Raw genomic sequence first — 22,545 nt, 5'->3', positions numbered from 1 at the left:
GGAGAAGGACATAGTTCTCAAGAGAACATGCTCTGAGCAGTGGTTCCCAAAGGAGGGTTTAGGAAAAAGCCAAGTTGGGACCCTGGGGAGGGACTGTGTGGCCCCTACTAGAGGGGTCTTCCAAGGCCACATTTCTATGATGACCTGGAGAATCCAGGAGATCAGTGGGAAGGGAGCTGCCTCCAGAGGGATTCACCTGCCACCTGAACCAGAGGGAGGCAAAGATGAAGCAGTGGGGAGGCCCTTCCTGGCTGGTAAATCCTCCTGGGTCAGGCACTTGTAGGAGCAGCCCTGTGGCATGGAATTGAGCTCATTACTTTTACAACATGCCAAGGACAGGGCCGGGTGCTGGAGATACAACCAAGAATAAAATGCAGCACCTGTTCTCCACAGTTAAGTTAAAAGCACAGACCCGAACAGACAAAATACAACTTGACTTAGTAGTGGAAGAGCACGCTGCACCAAACTGGTTGTCCAGCAAGAGAGGACTGAATTAATAACCTGTGATCTATCTATACAGAGGAATACCAGAAACTGTTGAAAAAAATAAGGCATTGCTTATTTTATGATTTGAAATGATGCACAAGAAATACGAAGTAGAAAAGCAATGGAAGCTTCCAGATAGCTGAATTCCTAGAGGGTGGCAAGCCAGAGAGGGTGAAGAAAGAAGCTCTGTGCTTCTTCCCTCATACACACCCTATGCATTTCTTCATCTAAAACTTTAAGGACAAAGCAAAAAAACTGCCTGACTTCTTGGTTGACAATTTGGGCTGGATACTGGTTTCTTCTTATAATAATTATTGCTTTATAAATTCAGGTATATAAGGCCGGGCGCAGTGGTTCACACCCGTAATCCCAGCACTTTGGGAGGCTGAGGCAGGTGGATCACTTGAGCTCAAGAGTTCAAGACCAGCCTGGTCAACATGGCAAAACCCTGTCTCTATAAGAAACAAAAAATTTGCTGGGCATGGTGACACCCGCCTGTAGTCCCAGCCACTTGGGAGGCTGAGGTGGGAGAATTGTTTGAGCCCAGGAGGTTGAGGTTGCAGTAAGTTGAGATTGTGCCACAGCATTCCAGCCTGGCCAACAGAGCAAAACCCTGTCTCAAAAAAAAAAAAAAAAAAAAAAATCAGGTATATTAAAAAAAACCGAGGCCTGATGTGGTGGCTCACGCACGTAATCCCAGCACTTTGGGAGGCTGAGGTGGGAGAATAGGTTGAGCCTAGGAGTTCAAGACCAGCCTGGGCAACATAGTGAGACCCTGTCTTTACAAAAGAAAAAAATTTTTTAATTAGCTGGGCATGGTGGTAAGCATATGTGGTCCCAGTTACCCAGGAAGCTGAGGTGAGAGGATGGTTTGAGCCCAGGAGGTCAAGGATGTAGTGAGACATGATTGTGTCACTGCACTGCAGCCTAGGTAACAGAGCAAGACCCTATCTTAAATATATATATATATATATATAAAATAAAAATGTAAAAATAGGAAAATCTAAAAAGCAAAACATAACAATCTACACAACAGTTTCTAGGATGGTAGGATGGAAAAGTTCACTGGGTTGCCCAGGTCAAAACGAATCTACAGCAGCCGGGCACGGTGGCTCACACCTGTAATCCCAGTAGTTTGGAAGGCCATTGCGGGTGGATCACAAGGTCAGGAGTTCGAGACCAGCCTGGCCAACATGGTAAAACCCCGTCTATACTAAAAATACAAAAATTAGCTGGGTGTGGTGGTGTGTGCCTGTAATCCCAGCTACTGGGGAGGCTGAGGCAGAAGAATGGCTTGAACCCAGGAGGTGGGTGAACCAAGATCGTGTCACTGCACTCCAGCCTGGGTGACACAGCAAGACTCCATCTCAAAAACAAAACAAAACTTATCTACAATTGGTGGGCAAGTAGGAAGCACTTGCCTCCAGGGTACAGGTGGGCCAAGGTTAGCGGGTGGGAGTACAGAGGGAATCAAGGCCTTGGGAACCAACTTAGCAGCAGGACATGTGATGCCTAGGTTCCATGGTATCCATGTTAGGAGGGTCATGGGAAACAACCATTTGGGGTGCAGGTGGGCCGAGGCTAGTAGATGGGTACACAGAGGGAGTCAAGACACCATGAGCCCACTGGCTGGCAGGGCAGCCTGAGGCCTAGGATGCATGGTATCCTTTGTAGTCCTTGGGAAGGACTACAGTGAGGTGGTTACCAGGCTGGAGCCAGCAAGCTCACTGAGGAACTTTGTGCATTGTGGTTGTCAGTCATGCAACAAGAGCAAACAAACATATGGGCAAAAATGGAAGCACTGGAGGCCAGCAGGGTGGCACACGCCTATAATCTCAGTGACTCGGGAGGCTGAAGCAGGAGGACCACTCAAGGCCAGGAGTTTGAGACCAGCCCAAACAACACGGAGGGATTCTGTCTCTAAAGTAAAAAGTAAAAAAAGGCTAGGCATGGTGGCTCATGCCTATAATCCCAGCACTTTGGGAGGCCAAGGCAGGTGGATCACCTGAGCTCAAGAGTTCAAGACCAGCCTTACCCACGTGATGAAACCCCGTCTCTACTAAAAATACTAAATTAGCCAGACGTGTTGGTACACACTTGTAATCCCAGCTACTTGGGAGGCTGAAGGCAGTGAGGCTGGAGAATCGCTGGAACCCGAGAAGCAGAGATTACAGTGAGTTAAGATTGTACCATTGCACTCCAGCCTGGGCAACAAGAGGAAAACTCCATCTCAAAAAAAAAAAAAAGTAAAAAAAAAAAAAAAAAAAAAAAGGCCGGGCATAGGGGTGCATTCCTGTAGTCCAAGCTACCAAGGAGGCTGAGGTAGGAGAATCCCTTGAGCCTAGAAGCTTAAGGTTGCAGTAAGCTATGATTGGACCACTGCACTCTAACCTGGATGGAAGAGCAATGCACTATCTCTAAGTGGAAAAAAAAAAAAAAAAAAGGACACACTGGAACCAGGAGAGAGCCAATAATTCCTGTAAAGTCCCTCTAGCCTCCTCTTCTAACAAAAACTAATATTGTTGTCATTGCAAAAGAGAAATGCTGAAAAGATCCAGTTCATTATCACAGAGCAGATCATGAAAGGTTGATTTAGCACTTAGACACAATAAATTGATAACTAACTAGCACATCAGTCAAGAACTTTAAAATAGCTATTGTGGCTGGGCACGGTGGCTCACACTTGTAATCCCAGCACTTTTGGAGGCCGAGGCAGGCTGATCACCTGAGGTCAGGAGTTCAAGACCAGCCTGGCCAACATAGTGAAACCCCATCTCTATCAAAAATACAAAAATGAGCCAGGCGTGGTGGCGTGCACCTATAGTGCCAGCTACTTGTGAGGCTGAGGCACGAGAATTGCTTAAACCTGGGAGGCGGAGGTTGCGGTGAGTCCAGTCTGGGCGACAGAGTGAGACTCTGTCTCAAAAAAAGAAAAAGAAAAAGAAAAAAACCCCTAGCTATTATGAATATTTTCAGAGATGTAAAGGAAAAGGCAATTACAATGACTAAGCAAATGGAGAATCTTAGCAGAGAAATGAAAATTACAAAAAAGGACCAAAGAGAGTTAGGTTTCTAGATGGGAATAGTCAGTTGATTTTTGACAAAAGATTCAGAGCAATTCAATAAGGAAAGAAAAGTTTTCAACACATTGTACTGAAATGACTAGACAAACATATGGAGGAAAAAATGAACTTACCACCACATACAGAAATTAATTTAAAATGGTTCATGAATGTAGACAGAAAAGCTTAAATTATAAAGCTTCTAGAATAAAATATAGGAGAATATCATAATCTTAGGCTAGACAAATATTTCTTAGGACTCAGAAAGGAGTAACCAGGCCGGGTGTGGTGGCTCACACCCGTAATCCCCATACTTTGGGAGGCCAAGTTGGGAGGATTGCTAGAACCCAGGAGTTCAAGACCAGCCTGGGCAACATACTGAGATCCCATCTTATTTAAAAAAAGATGGGGTGGGGAGTAACCACAAAGAAAGTTGATAAATTTGACTTCATCAAAATTAAAAACTTCAGTTCATCAAAAGACATCCAGAAAATGAAAAGAGCTGGGCACGGTGGTTCACACCTATAATCTCAACCCATTGGGAAGCCAAGGCAGGAGGATCACATAAGGCCAGGAGTTTGAGACCATCCGGGGCAACATACTGAGATCCTCCTCTCTATAGAATTTTTTTTTTTTTTTTTTTTGAGACAGAATCTCTCTCTGTTGCCCAGGCTGGAACACAGTGGCATGATCTCGGCTCACCGCAACCTCTGCCTCCCAGGTTCAAGCAATTCTCCTGCCTCAGCCTCCCGAGTAGCTGGGATTACAGGTGCCCGCCACCATGCCCGGCTAATTTTTGTATTTTTAGAAGAGATGGGGTTTCACCATCTTGGCCAGGCTGGTCTTGAACTCCTGACCTCGTGATCCACGCGCCTTGGCCTCCCAAAGTGCTGGGATTACAGGCACGAGCCACCGCGCCCAGCTGAAAACGTTATAAAAAATTAGCCAGGAGTGGTGGTGTGTGCCTGTAGTCCTAGCTGCTTGGGAGGCTGAGGTGGGAGGATCATTTGAGCTCAGGAGTTTGAGGCTGCAGTGAGCTATGATCGCACCATCACACTCCAACCCGGGTGACAGAGTGGGACCTTATCTCTAAAACTGAATAAATTAATTAAAATTAAATTTTAAAAAGTGTTTAAAAGAAAATGAAACATAAGCCATAGGCTAGGATGTGCCTATATCCCATTCCATATTTGTAACTCATATTTCTGACAAATGACTTGTATCCAGATTATGTGAAGAATTCATACACCAATTTTAAAAGAAACAACAGGCCGGGCCCGGTGGCGCAAGCCTGTAATCCCAGCACTTTGGGAGGCCCAGGCGGGCGGATCACGAGGTCAGGAGATCGAGACCATCCTGGCTAACACGGTGAAACCCCGTCTCTACTAAAAAATACAAAAAAACTAGCCGGGCGATGTAGCGGGCGCCTGTAGTCCCAGCTACTCGGGAGGCTGAGGCAGGAGAATGGTGTAAACCTGGGAGGCAGAGCTTGCAGTGAGCTGAGATCCGGCCACTGCACTCCAGCCTGGGCGACAGAGTGAGACTCTGTCTCAAAAAAAATAAAAATAAAATAAAATAAATAAAAGAAACAACAATAAAAATAGTGAAAAGACAACAGACACTTCACAAAGAAAGTGGGCTGGGCATGATGACACATGCCTGTAATCCCAGCACTTTAGGAGGCTAAGGTGGGCTGATTGCTTGAGCTCAGGAGTTCAAGACCAGCCTGGGAAATGTGGCGAAACCCTGTCTCTACAAAAAAATACAAAAATTAGGCATAGTGCCACACACCTGTAATCCCAGCTACTCAGAGCTGAGGCACAAGAATCGCTTGAACCCAGGAGGCAAAGGTTGCAGTGAGCCTAGATCATGCCATTGCACTCTGTCCTGGGCAACACAGTCTCAAAAAAAAAAAAAAAAAAAAAAAAAGGATATGCAGATGACCAGTAAGTGCATGAAAATGTATATATTACTCCTCAGACAAATACACATTAAAACCATAATGAAATATATACCATTTCACACTGCTGTAATGACTAAAATTCAACAGACAGACAATAATAAGTGTTAGCAAAGATGTACAGCAATTGGAATTCTCGTAAAATGCTCATGAAAATGTAAAACGACACAAACACTTTGGAAAACAGTTTGGCAATTTCTTATAAAGTTAAACAGTTAAACATACGCCTACCCTATGATCTAGCATTTCTACTCTTAAGTATTTACCAGGATAAATGAAACTATCTACAAAAATATTTGTGTCCAAATGTTCGTAGTAACCTTATTTCTACTAGCCCCAACTGGGAAACAACCCAACTGTCCTTAAACAGATGAATTGTGATACGAATTGTGATAGATCCATACAGTGGTGTCTAACTCAACCTTTAAATGGAAAAAAAATTTGGCCAGGCCCAATGGCTCATGCTACCTGGCCAAGAAAGTTCTATATCTTGATTGAGGTGGTGGTTAGATGGGAATATGCATTTGTCATAACTCATTAAGGGTCAGGCACAGTGGCTCACAGCTGTGATCCTAGCACTTTGGGAGTCCGAGGTGGGATCATTTGAGGCCAGGAGTTCCAGATCAGTCTGGGAAACAAAGTGAGACCCCTTGTCCCTAAAAACATCATTTAAAAATTAGCCAAGCACGGTGGTGCATGCCTGTGGTCCCAACAACTCAAGAGGCTAAGGTGGGAGGATGGCTTGAGCCTAGAAGGTCAAGGCTGTAGTGAGCCATGATCGCACCAGTGCACTCCAGTCTGAGTGACAGAGTGAGATCCTATCTCCAAAGAGGAAAAAAACCCAACTCATTGAGCTATCTACTTTAAATATGCAGTTTATTGTTCGTAAATTATATCTGAATAAATTTTACTTTATTTATTTATTTTTAGAGACAGGGTCTCGCTCTGTCACCCAGGCTGGAGTGCAGTGGTGCGATCACGGCTCCTTGCAGCCTTGACCTCCTGGGCTCAAGCCATTCTCTTACCTCAGCCTCCCCAGTTGCTGGGACCACAGGCATCCACCACCATGCCCAACTAATTTTTAAATTATTTGTAGAGATGAGGTTACACTATGTTGCCGAGGCTGGTCTCTAACGCCTGGCCTCAAGCAATTCTCCCACCTCGGCCCCCCAAGGTACTGAGATTGCAGATGTGAGCCACTAAGCCCGCCTAAATTTGACTTCATAAAAAGAATTATTTAGCAACCACTAGATGCCAGGTTTGTAAGGTGAGAAGAAAGAATGAACAAAGAAGAAATAGTTGAAGATATATGAGAAAAGGGATAGCAGACAAGGTCCCTGAGAAAGCGAGAAGGAAGGAAACTCAGAGCCCAGATGGAGGAGTTTGCCGTGGCCAATGCAGTGAACACTGAGGCACAAGGGAAGGAAGGCAATGGGAGAGGGAGCCGACTAGAAACAGGCAGAAGGCGCTGGGCATGATGGTTCATGCCTGTAATCCCAGCACTCTGTGCAGCCGAGATGAGAAGATTGCTTGAGGCCAGGAGTTCAACACCAGCCTGAGCAACATAGTGAGACCTCATCTCTATTTAATTTAATATATATATGACTGTCAGGCCATGCCATAGCCCAGTTCATATCAGTACCCAAATAATTTTCCTGTTCTTATTATGAATTCACTGGTATGCCATTGCATTGCACGGAAGTACCATATAACCATATATATATATATATATAAAACTTTCAGGCCATGCCATAGCCTAGCTGAGTCTGGCGACCTTGGATATTCAATGTCCCCAAGAATGGAATTTCTCCAGCATTGCTCAGTAACCTGGAGGAGGAGGCAGAGAGTCCAGAGTTTGGGGAGTTTAGGTTGGGGCATGTTGGCTCACGCCTGTAACCCCAGCATTTTGGGAGGCCAAGGCAGGTCACTTGAGGTCAGGAATTTGAGACCAGCCTGGGTCAACATGGTAAAACCCTGTCTCTATTAAGAATACAAAAATTAGCTGGATGTGGTGGCAGGTGCCTATAGTCCCAGCTACTCAGGAGGCTGAGGCAGGAGAATTGCTTGAACCCAGGAGGTGGAGGTTTCAGTGAGCTGAGATCATGCCACTGCACTCCAGCCTAGGCAACAGAGCAAGACTCTGTCTTAAAAAAAAAAAAAAAAAAAAGGTTGGGGAGTTTAAAGCAGGTGGCATGAAAGAAAAAAACATGTTAAGAGTTGGAGGCATTGACAAGTAACTTGGAAGACACAGCCCTTGGAGGGCTCAGCTGGATGGGGAAAGAAGTGAAGCCAGGAGGAGTACAGATAAAGAAAAGGGAAAGCTTGAGGGGCAGGTGGAACAAGTAAGAGTCTGGGGGCAGGAGGTGGTGGTTAGGCTGGATTTGGAGCTGAAATTCTCTTTAGCTTCTGTCTGCTCCTCTTCAGCTCACAGACAAAGCATTTAAGATATCTTTGACAACCTACATTTCAGTAAATTCCACATATTTGTTGAAAGCCTATTGTATAGGAATCCAAACTGTACTGTAAAAGGAAGTTTTGTTGTTTCTGCCTAGTAGAAGATAAATTCTCCTGCAGCTGTATTCATACAGCTCTGGATCCTCCCACCGCAGCAGCGAACATCACACTGCATCTTTAAGTCGATAACCTAAACATCTATCTCACACCCTTTAGTCCACGATTTCACTTTTAAGAATTTATTCTTAGGCTGGGCGTGGTGGCTCACGCCTGTAATCCCAACACTTTGGGAGTCCGAGGCAGGCGAATCACGAGGTCAGGAGATGAAGACCATCCTGGCTAACACGGTGAAACCCCATCTCTACTAAAAATAAAAAAGATTTAGCCGGGCTTGGTGGCTGGTGCCTGCAGTCCCAGCTACTTGGGAGGCTGAGGCAGGAGAATTGCCTGAACCCAGGAGGCGAAGCTTGCAGTGAGCCGAGGTCGCACCACTGCACTCCAGCCTGGGCGACAGAGCGAGACTCCGTCTAAAAAAAAAAAGAAAGAATTTATTCTTATGGATGTGTTTGCATATGTGTGCAACGACTTCAGTACAAGACTTTTCATTTGAATACCATTTGTAATGGCAGCCCTAGGAGGGCTAACATCACTGGGAGGCTAGTTTAAAAAATAATGGCACTTCTGTGCAATGGCATGCCATTGCATTCATCACAACAACAGGAAAATGATTTGGGTACTGATATGAACTTATTTTAAAAATGTATTACTTAGCCTGGGCAACATAGGGGGACTATGTCTCATATATATGTATTAGAGACACCTGTAGTCCCAGCAGCTTGATAGGCTGAGGTGAGAGGATCGCTTGAGCCCAGGAGGTTGAGGTTGTAGTGAGCTATGATAGCTACTGCATTCTAGCCTGGGCTTCAGAGTGACAACCTGTATCCAAAAAAAAAGGAAAGAAAAAAGAAATGTATTGCTTAAAGTGAAAATGAAAATAGGGCACAGAACAGGGGCGATGGTGTTTTATCTTTTCTATAAAAATAAAAAACACATATACACGTAGGAACTGGTGTCACTCCTGAGGCAGGATAGGGAGGATGGACCTTTACAATTTTATGTGATTTTACCCTTAAAATTTGGGGAGAAAGTGAGAGAGAGAGAGAGGAAGAGAGACTTCACTTGTTCGTTTCTGGAGGGACAGCGAAAACTACAACCTACAGAATGAAGCTCTAATGGTGGAATTTCAGGACTTGAACTCCCCAGCATCCCTCAGGAGTCACTATGCTGCTGACCTCTATCCAGCATCTCCTGGAGCTGATTGAAGATATGTCCCTGGCTCTAAATGACTGGACTTAAGAGGCCAGGCCTCTGGAAAGGGGGATCCATAAAGCATCTATGTACAAACACCTCACCAATCCATCACTGAGCTACTCAGCAGCCTCACCAGAACATAGCTGAGAATCAGAACTTTTGGCTTTTTTGAGACAGGGTTTTGCTCTGTTGCTCAGGCTGGAGTGCAGTGGTGCAAGCACAGCTCACTGGAGCCTTGACCTCCCAGGGTTGAGCAGTCCTCCCACCTCACCCTCCCAGTAGCTGGCACCACAGGCGTGCGCCACCAGACACAGCTAATTTTTTTTTCTTTTCTCTTTTTTGAGAGGAGTTCTCACCACGTTGCTCAGGCTGGTCTTGAACTCCTGGCTTCAAGTGATCCTCCCGCCTCAGCCTCCCAGATTGCTGGGATTACAGGTGTGAGCCACTGTGCCCTGCCCAGAACTTTTTTTTCTACTGACTCTGAAGTGTTACCATAGATGATACTGAAACTCATATATCTCCTTGCTCCTCAGTAAGAGCCCATGTTCCCCTTCTGGGGATCCACTTGGTCCTCTAGAATAAGTGTGAAGATTATTTTAAACTGAAGACACTAGAGATACAGCAGATGCAGAAAGAAGCCTTTTTGGAACTTCCTTTATTTTACTAAAAGGAAGAGACTTCTGGGAATAAAGTTGCCGTAAATCTCCTCTCCAGAGGAGCTCACTCCCAGGGAGAACACCAACCACTCATGTAGACAAACACAAACAAACTGCATACACAGACATCAGCAACAAACTCCCATCTCTTCCATTTGTTTCTCTAAAAGTCCATTTGTCTTTCCTCAAACGTCCATGTGTCTTTCCCGCAGAAGCCTTTCTCTCTCCTCTCTTTCCCTTATTAGGTTGAGATCAATGAGCTTCTTTATCTGAATGTTCCTGCATGCATATAAACAAAACTTGTTTCTTTTTTTTTTTTTTGAAACTGAATCTTGCTCTGTCTCCCAGGCTGGAGTGCAGTGGTGTGCTCTCAGTTCACTGCAACCTTTGAACCTCCCAGGTTCAAGCAATTCTCTGCCTCACCCTCCCTAGTAGCTGGGATTACAGGTGCCCACCACCACGCCCAGCTAATTTTTGTGTATTTTTAGTAGAGGTGGGGTTTCATCATGTTGGCCAGACTTGTCTTAAACTCCTGACCTCATGATCCACCTGCCTCGGCCTCCCAAAGTGCTGGGATTACAGGTGTGAGCCACCGTGCGTGGCCAACTTGTTTTCTTTTTCTGTTTTGTTTTTGAGACAGGCTTTTGCTCTGCTGCCCAGGCTGGAGTGCAGTGGCACAATCATGGCTCACTGCAACCTCAACATCCTGGGCTTAAGCAATCCTCCCACCTCAGCCTCCTGCATAGCTGACACTACGGACACATGCCACCACACCTGGCTAATTATGGGGTCTCACTTTGTTGCCCAGGCTGGTCTTGAACCCCTGGGCTCAAGTGATCCTTCCACCTTAGCCTCCCAAAGTGCTAGGATTAAAGGCGTGAGCCACCTCGCCCGGCCAAACTTATTTTCTTTTTGCCTGTTTATCTGTCTATTGTCAGTTAATTTGCAGGCCCCTGAGCATTGGACCTAAGTCCTCAGTAGAGAAAAATATTTTTCTCCCACAAACCCTCCATATAGAGTTTTTAACTAAGCCTGGTTAACAGATTTTCTTTTTTTTTTTTTTTTTTTTTTTTTTTGAGACGGAGTCTTGCTCTGTAGCCCGGGCTGGAGTGCAGTGGCCAGATCTCAGCTCACCGCAAGCTCCGCCTCCCGGGTTTACGCCATTCTCCTGCCTCAGCCTCCGGAGTAGCTGGGACTACAGGCGCCGGCCACCTCGCCCGGCTAGTTTTTGTATTTTTAGTAGAGACGGGGTTTCACCGTGTTAGCCAGGATGGTCTCGATCTCCTGACCTCGTGATCCGCCCGTCTCAGCCTCCCAAAGTGCTGGGATTACAGGCTTGAGCCACCGCGCCCGGCCAAGATTTTCAAGCCAATAGGGGAAAACAGCAAATTACAAGGGGAGAAAGAGGTTATTTCAGGCAGAAGCCTTCCTTCAGCTTCATTGTGACAGATGACAACCTAGCATTTGAAGGAGAGAAAGAAACATCTATTAAAAAAAAAAAAAAAAAAAAAAAGGCCAGGTGCGGTGGCTCACGCCTGTAATCCCAGCACTTTGGGAGGCTGAGGCGGGCAGATCACGAGGTCAGGAGATCTAGACCATCCTGGCTAACACGGTGAAACCCCGTCTCTACCAAAAATACAAAAAATTAGCCGGGCATGGTGGCGGGCGCCTGTAGTCCCAGCTACTCGGGAGGCTGAGGCAGGAGAATGGCGTGAACCCGGGAGGCGGAGCTTGCAGTGAGCCAAGATAGCGCCACTGCACTCCAGACTAGGCAACAGAGCAAGACTCTGTCTCAAAAAAAAAAAAAAGAAAGAAAAAAAATCCAGGCACAGTGGCTCACGTCTGTAATCCCAGCACAAAGGCCAAGGCAGGAGGACCACTTGAAGTCAGGAGATTGAGACCAGCCTGGCCAACATGGTGAAACCCCGTCTCTACTAAAATACAAAAATTAGCTGGGCATGGTGGTGCGCACCTGTAATCCCGGCTAATCAGGAGGCTGATTGCGAGAATCGCTTGAACCCAGGAGGCAGAGGTTGCAATGAGCTGAGATTATGCCACTGCACTCCAGCCTGGGCGACAGAGTGAGACTCCATCTCAAAAAACAAGCCAGGAACCGTAGCTCGTGTCTGTAATTCCAGCACTTTGGGTGGCCAAGTCAGGAGGATTTCTTGAGTCCAGGAGTTCAAGACCGGCCTGGGCAACTTAGTGGGACCCCATCTCTACAAAAAAAGAAAAATAAAAAAAATTAGCCTGATGTGGTGGCATGAGCCTATAGTCCCAGTTTCTTAGGAGGCTGAGGTGGGAGGATCACTTGACCCCAGGAGTTCAAGTTTGCAGTGTGCTATGTTTGTGTCACGGCACTTCAGCCTAAGCAACAAAGTGAGACCCTATCTCAACAATAAAAAAAGAAGAAAGAAGAACTTCCAAGAAGTCCACAATCTGCCATTCTGCATGCCTTCTTGGATGTCATGAGAGCATTGGAGTTGCCTCACAATCCAGCCGGCGGTGTCTGTACCGCAGCTCATCCTTTATCACAAAGAGCCCAGTTCTCCTCAGGATTCTCTGAGAAGACAAGAGTGGTGCACTTCAGAAAGATTTCTACACAATCCTTCCAAAACTGCCTGAGGCTTAAAGGGGTAAACTCTAGCCTAGGAATCTTGACTTTATAGAACTACTTATCCTCCCAGGATTCACTTCAGATAGTGTCAAGACCAGCATGGGCAGCAAAGCAAGACCCAATCTCCAAAACAAAAAATACAAAAATTAGCCAGACATGGTGGCACATACCTGTAGTCCCAGCTACTCAGGAGGCTGAGGTGGGAGGATCACTTAGCCCAAGAATTGGAGGCTTCAGTGAGCTGTGATTGTGCCACTGCACTCCAGCCTAGGTAACAGAGCAAGACTGTCTCTCAAAAAAAAAAAAAAAAAAAAAAGAGGGCTGAGCATGGTGGCTCATGCCTGTATTCCTAGCACTTTGGGAGGCTGAGGCAGGTGGATCACAAGGTCAAGAGATCGAGACCATCCTGGCCAACATGGTGAAATCTCGTCTCTACTAAAAATAGAAAAATGAGCCAGGTGTGGTGGCGTGCGCCTGTAGTCCCAGCTACTTGAGAGGCTGAGGCAGGAGAATCACTTGAACCTGGGAGGTGGAGGTTGCAGTGAGCCGAGATTGCCCCAATGTACTGTAGCCTGGCAACACAGTGAGACTGTCTTAAAAAAAAAAAAAAGCAAAGCCAAGAAAGGAAACCCAACCAACTCTACAAAAGAAAGTGTCAATATTTTTCTTGAAGCTTAGAGTTCATAGTGACATTTCATAAGAGGAGCAACATAGTTTGAAACCACATCCAGCAAGCTAAAGGCCCATAGACCAAATCTGGCTCACAACCTGTTCTTATAAATCAAGTTTCAGTGGAATGCGGCCATGTCCATTCACGTTGTCTGTGGCTGCTTTCACATGATGACAGCAGAGTTGAGTAGTTGGTACAGATACTATATGGCCCCAAAGCCAAAATTATTTTCCAGTTGATCCTTTACAGTGTGGACATAAAGACCAACCAAATGAGAACAAGGAAAAGCTGTTTATCTGTAGCTTGCTCTACAAGGGAGTCAGCTATCACCTGTGTTTGGCAGAGACTCAAAAGTAGGCAAAGGATTGGGAAAGCTTTATAACAAAAAAGGGCAAGGCTTCAGGCATGCCTTTGTTGGGGCAGAAAAGTGTGATCCCTTTCCTCACCCATCGTAAGAGTTATGGCCAACACTCCCTTAACAAAAGACAGGTTAACAAGAGGAAAGCACAGATTTATTCAACCAAAGTTTCACACAACATGGGAGCCTTGGGAGATGAAGACTTAAAGACCCAGAGAAAACTGTTTTTATGCCTAGGTTTAGACAAAGAACAGACATTTGTGTAGAATGTGTTTGGACAAAAGGGTGTGCTCTAATGGTAATAGACTGAGGGGGAAACAGTGGGCCCTGTCTGTTCAGATTCTCCTTGGCCTCTCTGTGCAGCATTCCATCCTCCCGGGTGGAGGCAAGACTCCTCTGGATTGAAAGTCTTGTGATCTACTATCAGACAATGTAGGTGGGAGAATATCTATGGTCAGCTCCTACACAGAAAGGCATGGGTAGGTTTCTAGGTTTTCTAGCTTGCTTTGGGGAAGAAAGGATCTAGTTTCTATGGTCTACCTTGGAGAAGAGGAATTCTAGTTTCTATATCTTGCTTAGAGGAGAGAGAGGAGCAGGAGAAAGGAGGATGGGAGGTCAGAAACTTCTGAGGTCCTTTCCATTTCCTTCAGTTCAAAGTACTCAGCATGCCGAGGAAGCATGCTTTTGGGTCTTCTTTTTGGCCACCCGACACCGTGATTGGAGGGTGTCGGTATAGGGGGGCTAACTGGAATTAGGGCATCCTACGTGATTGGTTAGGGGAACATATTTGACTTTTTCTGGTTCATCCTAAATTGGAAGCAGGGACAAAAATAAAGGAAACTGTCAGTTATTAATCAAATCCTAATTGATTTGGGCCAGTTATTACAAGGGTTATTGTTTGGCTTCCTGGACTGATTGCTAGGGAGAGCAGCCTGACTTTCTACAAGTCTGCTTAGAGATAGCAATATGGCTTCCTGGGCTGGTTACCGTAGTAATGGGTTGATTTCCTGGACTGATTGCTGCAGGTTGCAGGCCAGAGTTCTATTCTCATGTATGGTCTGGCCATTGTCCATTGCATATTCAGTGTCTCAGTAGAAAAAGTTTACCTATCCCTGGATTTAAAATTAAGTATTTAAATGAGTGGGTTCTTGGGTGAATGAGTACTAAGGTCTCTGTGCCTTAGTTTTCTCATCTATCCATTGGAAATTATAATAGTTTCTACCTCACTGAACTAAAACTGGAGGGCATGTCGGCAGCCCATTTCAATTAGAGGATTATCTCTTTGATTGTTTATCAAAAAAACAAAACAAAACTAAGTTTGAGGCCCCTCATTCCCACTCTGAAATCCAGGACATAGCCCTGTCTTAAAGCCAAGGGAACGCCGGGCGCGGTGGCTCAAGCCTGTAATCCCAGCACTTTGGGAGGCCGAGGCGGGTGGATCACGAGGTCAGGAGATCGAGACTATCCTGGCTAACATGGTGAAACCCCGTCTCTACTAAAAATACAAAAAACTAGCCGGGCGTGGTGGCGGGCGCCTGTAGTCTCAGCTACTTGGGAGGCTGAGGCGGGAGAATGGCGTGAACCCGGGAGGCGGAGCTTGCAGTGAGCTGAGATCCGGCCACTGCACTCCAGCCTGGGAGACACAGCGAGACTCCGTCTCAAAAAAAAAAAAAAAAAAAGCCAAGGGAAGATTGTTCTCCACTTACCCTACCTAAGGAAGTCCAGTGAGGGGGCAGTCTCTCACTTTCAATGATACTTTGGCTTTATTAAATTATTCAGGTATTTTCTTAATTACAAAAGACTGTAAACCACCCCTCTGTCTTTTGGAGAGCCTTCCCGCTCCTGCAGTTGGCCAATATTTACAATCAGACTCCGAAGTTTTCCAAGCTGCCATGATCCTTCAAGCTAACAAGAAACAACAAACAGCTAGGGAATGGGAATATGTCTCTTCAATCTGCTTCTTTGACCTTAACAGAGCCTCACCTGTAGAGAAGTGGGGCCTTGGGATCTGGGAGCTGCTCCAGGACCCCCAACCTCTAGTCCTGCCGGGGAACAGCACCCTGTCCAAGCCCTACTACCCAAGAACCCATCTTTCTTGTAAATCCTACCCAGAAGAGGCAGCCCCACCCTCTGAAACCAAGGGGTCACTCAGTGCTGCTGACTCTATCCACTTAAGCTTCTTGGATCATCCCCTCTCACCAGCCCTCCTGCTATTGCGATGTTTCAGACCCTCAGATGTTCTTCCTCCAGCTACAGCAATGTCCTTCTAACTCCAGGCTTCTTCTGGTCCATTGAGATGACGTAAGTCACTTCAGTTTATCACCTTCCGGTTAAAGTCCAACACCCTTGAAATGGCATTCATGGCCCTTCACAGAGCTCTCCTGGCCTGCCTAACCTCTCACCATCTCCTGCCTTGCACTTTACTGCCTACAGTCACTGTACTGTCTAATATGGTAGCCACCAGCTGCAAGCGGCTCTTTCAATTACGTTATTTTATTTTAGACAGGGTCTCGCTCTATCACTGAGGCTGGAGGGTAGTGGCGTGATCAGGGCTCACTGCAGCCTCACCCTCCCAGGCCCAAAAGATCCTCCCAACTCAGCATCCTGGGTAGGTAGGAATACAGGCATGCACCATCATGCCCAGCTAATTTTTTATTTTTTGTAGAGATGGGGTCTCACTATGTTGCCTAGACTGGTCTTGAATTCCTGTGCTCAAGCAATCCTTACACATTAGCCTCCCAAACTGCTGGATTACAGGCGTGAGCCACTGTGACTGGCCTAAGTTTTAGTTAAAGTAAAATTAAAAATTCAGTTTCTCAGTTGCACTATCCACATTTCAAGTGCTTACTAGCTAGAGATTACATACTGGACAGCATAGAAATAGAACATTCCCATCAACACAGAGTTTTACTAGACAGCATTCCTCTAGAAACACCCAAGGGTTTTTATTTTTCTACACACATCATGTTGTCTCGCCCTGCCAGGTCTTTGCTCATGCCTCTGCCCAAAAGATGCTTTCTTTTATCTTTTCACTTGGGTGATGCTTTAAGAGTCAGCTCAGAGGTCATCTCCAAGAAGGCTTATTTGAATCTCCAGGCTGGGGCAAGTGCTGGGCTCCTGTGTTCTAATAGTTCCTTGCGTTAACTAATCTCTATCTGACCACTTAGCATTGGCTGATATTTCTGTCTCCTCCATAAGACTCTGAGTTCCTCTGGGGCAGGGCCGTGTCTTCATCAGCTCTGTATCCCCAGTGTCTGGCACAAAGCAGGTGTCCTTTGGCGTTGGTCGAACTCATCTGAGTGGAACTCTCGGTGGTGCATGACCATAGAACAGTGCAAGTTGAACTGTGTATTAGTAAAGACTCCTATGTAGAGAGAAACAACCTCAACTCAAACTAGTCAAGAGAAAAGAGGATGTAATGGTTCAATAATTGGGAAGCCCCAGGTTGGTTCTGACTTCATGCATGACTGGATCCAGTGGCTCAACACACGTTACCAGGGCCTGGTTCCGTCCCCAGCTCCTGACTCTGTTGACTGCCCTGTAACATCCCTCTCAGGCAAGATGACCACCAGTAGTGTTGGTCCTAAGTATTCCCAATTTAGCAACCTCAGTGAAGAGAGAAATTCTCTCCCAATTATCTACTTAGTGGTCTCCAGGAAGATCCTGTTTGGCCTTGATTGGGTTGTGTGCCCTCCCTCCATGAATCACTGTGGACTGTGAAAAGGAGTAGTTTGTTTGGCTATGTCATCCTGGCTTATGTGTCTGTTCCTGGAGTGAGAGTGGGGGAGGTGAGTATACGAGCATCATGATTGACAGCTTCCCAGGCCACTTGGAAAAAGAAGGAGTTACCCAAAGGAACCAGAAGAATAGATTGCAGGAATAGTGGGAGGTAGGGGCTTTACCTCCCATAGGCCCCGCTGCCCGTTTGGAGATAGGAGGCAGAGTCAGCTGCTCTCTCGGTGACCTGGACTCCTGCTTGCTTTCTCTTGCCCTTCATACTTTTTCCATGTAGACCAGAGTCTTAGGAGAGTCCACTCACCCTCAGATTTCAAGCCACCAATCAGCAGGCTGCAAAGGGTCTTGAATTTAGAAGATTTTGCTGGCCTGGAAATACATAGTGATGGAGCTTTGAAAGACAATGGGCCAGGCATAGTGGCTCAGGTCACCCATCACTTTGCGGGGCCAAGACAGGCAGATCACTTGAGGCCAGGAGTTCGAGACCAGCCTGGCCAGCACAGCAAAACCCCATCTCTACTAAAGATACAAAAATTTGGCAGGCGTGGTGGCGCATGCCTGTAATCCCCAGCTACTCAGGAGGCTGAGGCACGAGAATCGCTTGAATCCGAAACAGAGGTTGCAGTGAGCTGAACTTGCACCACTGAATTCCAACCTGGACAACAGAGTGAAACTCTGTCCCAAAAAAAAAGAAAGAAAAAACTGACCTCACTCTGGAAAGACCCCTGGTAGAATTTGCCAGCTCTGGTCAAGGACCTACAAGCTGTTGTAACCTTCTTTTTTTCATCCATTTAAAAAATTAACTGGGCATAGTGGCTCATGCCTGTAATCCCAGCACTTTGGGAGGCTAAGGCAGAAGGATTGCTTGAGGTCAGGAGTTCAAGACCAGACTGGGCAGGAAGGGAAATCCCATCTCTACCATTTTTTTTTTTTTTTTTTTTTTAATTAGCCAGGCATAGTGGGATGGGCCTGTAATCCCAGCTACCCAGGAGGCTGAGATGGGAGTATTGCTCAAACCCAGGGATTCGAGGCTACAGTGAGCTGTGATTGCATCACTACACTGCAGCCTGGGCTTCAGAGTAAGACTCTGTCTCTAAAAAACAGAATAGAAAAAAATTTTAAGGTATAATTTACATACAGTAAAATTCACCCTTTTTAGTGTAGAGCATTGTGAGTTTTGACTATAGTCATCCACCACAGTCAAGATGTAAAACAGTTCCCTCAGCCACAGTTCCCTGGGCCCAGTTATAGTCATACTTTCCCCAGGCCCTGTCCCTGGCAACTACGGATCTGTTTTCTATCCCCATAGTTTTTATTTTTTATTATTAATTTTTTTATTTTAGAGGTGGGAGTCTCACTCTCTTATCCAGGCTGGAATTCAGTTGTATGATCACAGCTCACTGCAGCCTCAAACTCCTGGGCTCAAGCGATTCTCCTGCCTTGGCCTACTGGGACTACAGGACTGTGCCACCACACCCAGCTAATTAAAAAACAAAACAAAACAAAACAAAAAAACTTGTTTGTAGATTCGGGGTCTCACCCTTATCATCTTGCCCAGGATGATCTCCAACTCCTGGCCTCAAGTGAGCTTCCCACCTTGGCCTCCCAAAGTGTGGGGATTAGAGACATGAGCCACCTCCCCTGTCCCTATAGTTTTAACCTTCCCGAAATATATAATGGAAACATAAGGTATGTAGGTTTTGAGTTTAGCTTCTTTCATTTAACATAAGACAATTGATACATATCCATGATGCTCTATACATCAATAGTCATTCCTTTTTAATGCTAAATAATACTTCACTGGTGGATGTACCACATATTAGTTATGCTCTAATTTAGGTACGTCTGGGTTTTTTCCATTTTTTCTCATTTATGAATAAAGCTGCTATAAACATGGATTTTCTCTTTTAAAAATTGTTTTGGGGACAGGGACTGGTCTCACTATGTTGCTCAGGCTGATCCAGAGCTCCTGGACTCAAGTAATTCCCCCACCTCAGCCTCCTGAGTAGCTGGGACTACAGGTACACACCAGCATCCCCAGCCATAAATTTTCATTTCTCTTGGGTAAATACTTAGGAGTGGGATTTCTGGGTTTTATGATAAATGTTTAATTTTATATAAAACAGTGAAATTGTTTCCCAAAGAGACTATATTATTCTGTATGGCTACTATATTATATGAGCATTCCAGTCACTCTGCATTCTTGACAGAACTAGGGTTTGTTGGGTTTTTTTTGTTTTTGTTTTTGTTTTTTAAGCTATTCTAGTAGATGTGTAGTGGTATTACACTTTGGTTTTAATTTGAATTTCCCTAATGACTAATCATGTTTAACATTTTAGCAGCTGAGTGCAGTGGCTCATGCCTGTAATCCTAGCACTTTAGGAGGCTAAGCCAGGTGTATCACTTAAGTCCAAAAGTTCAAGACCAGCTTGGGCAACATAGTGAGACCCCATCTCTACAAAAAAAATTAAAAATTAACTGGGCATGGTGGTATGCACCTGTAGTCCCAGCTACTCAGAAGGCTGAGGTGAGAGGATGACTTGAGCTGGGGGGGTTGAGGCTGCAGTGAGCCAAGATTGCACTGCTATACTCCAACCTGGAAAACAGAGTGAGATCCTGTCTCAAGAAAAGAAAAAAAATTTTTTTGCATGTGTTTATTTGCCATCTATATATCGTCTCTGTGGAAGTGTCCATTCAAATACATTTTTTTCTTTTTTTGAGACAGGTTTTCACTGTGTTGCCCAGGCTGAGTGCAGTGGGGGCGATTACCAGGTTGTTACTGGAAAGGGGTCCCAATCTAGGCCCTAAGAGAGCATTTTTGGATCTCGCACAATAAAGAATTTGAGGTCCATAAAGTCAAAGCAAGTTTATTAAGGAAGTAAAGGAATAAAAGAATGACTACTCCATAGGCAGAGCAGCCCCAAGGACTGCTGGTTGCCCATTTTTATGGTTATTTCTTGATTACATGCTAAATAAGGGGTGGATTATTCATGCCTCCCCTTTTTGGACCATATAGGGTAGCTTCCTGACATTGCCATGGCATTTGTAAACTGTCATGGCGCTGGTGGGAGTGTAGCAGTGAGGACGACCAGAGGTCACTCTTGTGGCCTTCATGGTTTTGATGGGTTTTAGCCAGTTTCTTTACTGCGACCTGTTTTAGCAGCAAGGTCTTTATGACCTGTATCTTGTGCTGACCACCTATCTTATCCTGTGACTTAGAACGCCTTAACCTCCTGGGAATGCAGCCCAGCAGGTCTCAACCTTATTTTACCCAGCCCCTATTCAAGATGGAGTTGCTCTGGTTCAAACACCTCTGACAAGGTGAGGTCAGAGGCCTGGCATTGGAAATTGGTTGACTTGCAGGTTGGTAAGAAGAATTTACTGACAACACTATAGATTTGAAAAGGAAAGTTTTATTAGATAGAAAGTACACTGCAGAAGAGTGCAGCCAGGTGCATCAGCAAGAGAACTGAGCGTGCCACGGCAGATTGTCCTTAGGGATATTTATGGACCTTAAAGCGAGAGTTTAAGGGTAATTTAGACCATATTAGCGCACATAAGTCATGATTATTGATTACCTTTGCAGACATTTTGGCGTCTTAATGTCAGCAAGGGTTGTACAATGAGTTTCAACATGCATGCATTCTGGAGATGTATAGAAATTCTAGTTATGTATAAATTTTGAGGAAAGAGGTCTGGAACCAGATGCTGACTTTAGGTAACAGGGAAGGCTAATTACTTCTAAATTCCTCAGATAAGGAGTTTTGCCTCTGGATGGCCTGCTTGATGGTCACCAGGTGATCTTGTTCTTCTCAGTGATCACAGCTCACTGCAGCCTTAACTTCCCTGGCTCAAGCAATCCTCTCCCCTCAGCCTTCTGAGTAGCTGGAACCACAGGCATATGCCACCATATTTTTTGTGGAGACAGGGTCTCGCCATGTTGCCCAGGCTGGTCTTGAATTCCTGGACTCAAGCAATCTGCCTGCCTTGGCCTCCCAAAATGCTAATATTATAGGTATGAGCCACTGTGCCTGGCTCATTTCTCATCTTTTAAAGTAGGGTTGACTTTTTATTATTGAGTTTTCTGAGTTCTTTACATATTCTGGATTCAAGTCCTTTATCAGATATAAGTTTTGCCAAAAAAAAAAAAAAAAAAAAGGATCTCCCCATTTGTGGCTTCTCTTTTCATTCTTTCAACAGTGTCTTTTGAAGAGAAGTTCTTCATTTTGATGAAGTCCAAGTTATTGATTTTTTCTTTTACGAACTGTACTTTTGGTGTCATATCTAAGAAATCATGGCCTAACCCAAGTTCACAAATATTTTATCCAGAAGTTTTACAGTTTTAGGTTTTACATTTATGTCTATGATCCATTTCGAATTAATTTTTATGGGGTGTGAAGTATAAATTGAGATTCCTTTTTTTGCACCTGGATATCTAATTGTTCCATCTTCATTCCTTAAATACACTGTACTTTTTCCATTGAATTATTTTTGCCTGTTTGTCAAAAATCAATTGACCATATATGTATGTAACAGGACTGCTAGGTTTGTATGCCTGCTGCCACAGCAACAGACCAATACACTGACAGCAAGGTTTGCAGCAGAGAAAGAGTTTATTAATTCCAAAGTGCCAAACAAGGAAACAGGAGGAATTCTCAAGCCTCAAATCCATTTTCTCTAGGGTTTTCTGGGCAAAGATTTTTAAGGGGCTCATGGAGGGTAAGGGGCTAGAACACTGAGGTCATTGATTAGTTGGAGTAAAGCAGATGAAATAATCAGGATGTGTTGACCTGGTGCAGTGGCTCAAGCCTGTAATCCCAGCACTTTGGGAGGCTGAGGCAGGCAGATCACCTGAGGTCAGGAGTTCAAGACCAGCCTGGACTACATGGTGAAACCCTGTCTCTACTAAAAATATAAAAGTTAGCTGGGCAAGGTGGCGCGTGCCTATAGTCCCAGCTACTTAGGAGACTGAGGCAGGAGAATCACTTGAACCCGGGAGGAGGAGGTTGCAGTGAGCCGAGATTGCGTCATTGCACTTCAGCCTGGGCGACAGAGCTAGACACTATCTCAAAATAATAATAATAATAATCAGGATGTGGAAACTGCATTCTTCCATGAATCAGCTTTCTGCTGGGCCCCTCAGACCAGCTGGTGTGGGTAGTTTTGTTGTATGCAAAACCCAACGGAGAAACTCCTTGGAAAACTTTTAATCTCACAAGGCCTTAGATTTCATCTA

Source organism: Macaca fascicularis, chromosome 13 (genome assembly GCF_037993035.2).
Source record: "Macaca fascicularis isolate 582-1 chromosome 13, T2T-MFA8v1.1".
In the NCBI taxonomy this organism is placed as follows: Eukaryota; Metazoa; Chordata; class Mammalia; order Primates; family Cercopithecidae; genus Macaca; species Macaca fascicularis.
The sequence above is the reverse complement of the archived record's forward strand: the minus strand, read 5'-3'. Positions refer to the sequence as shown.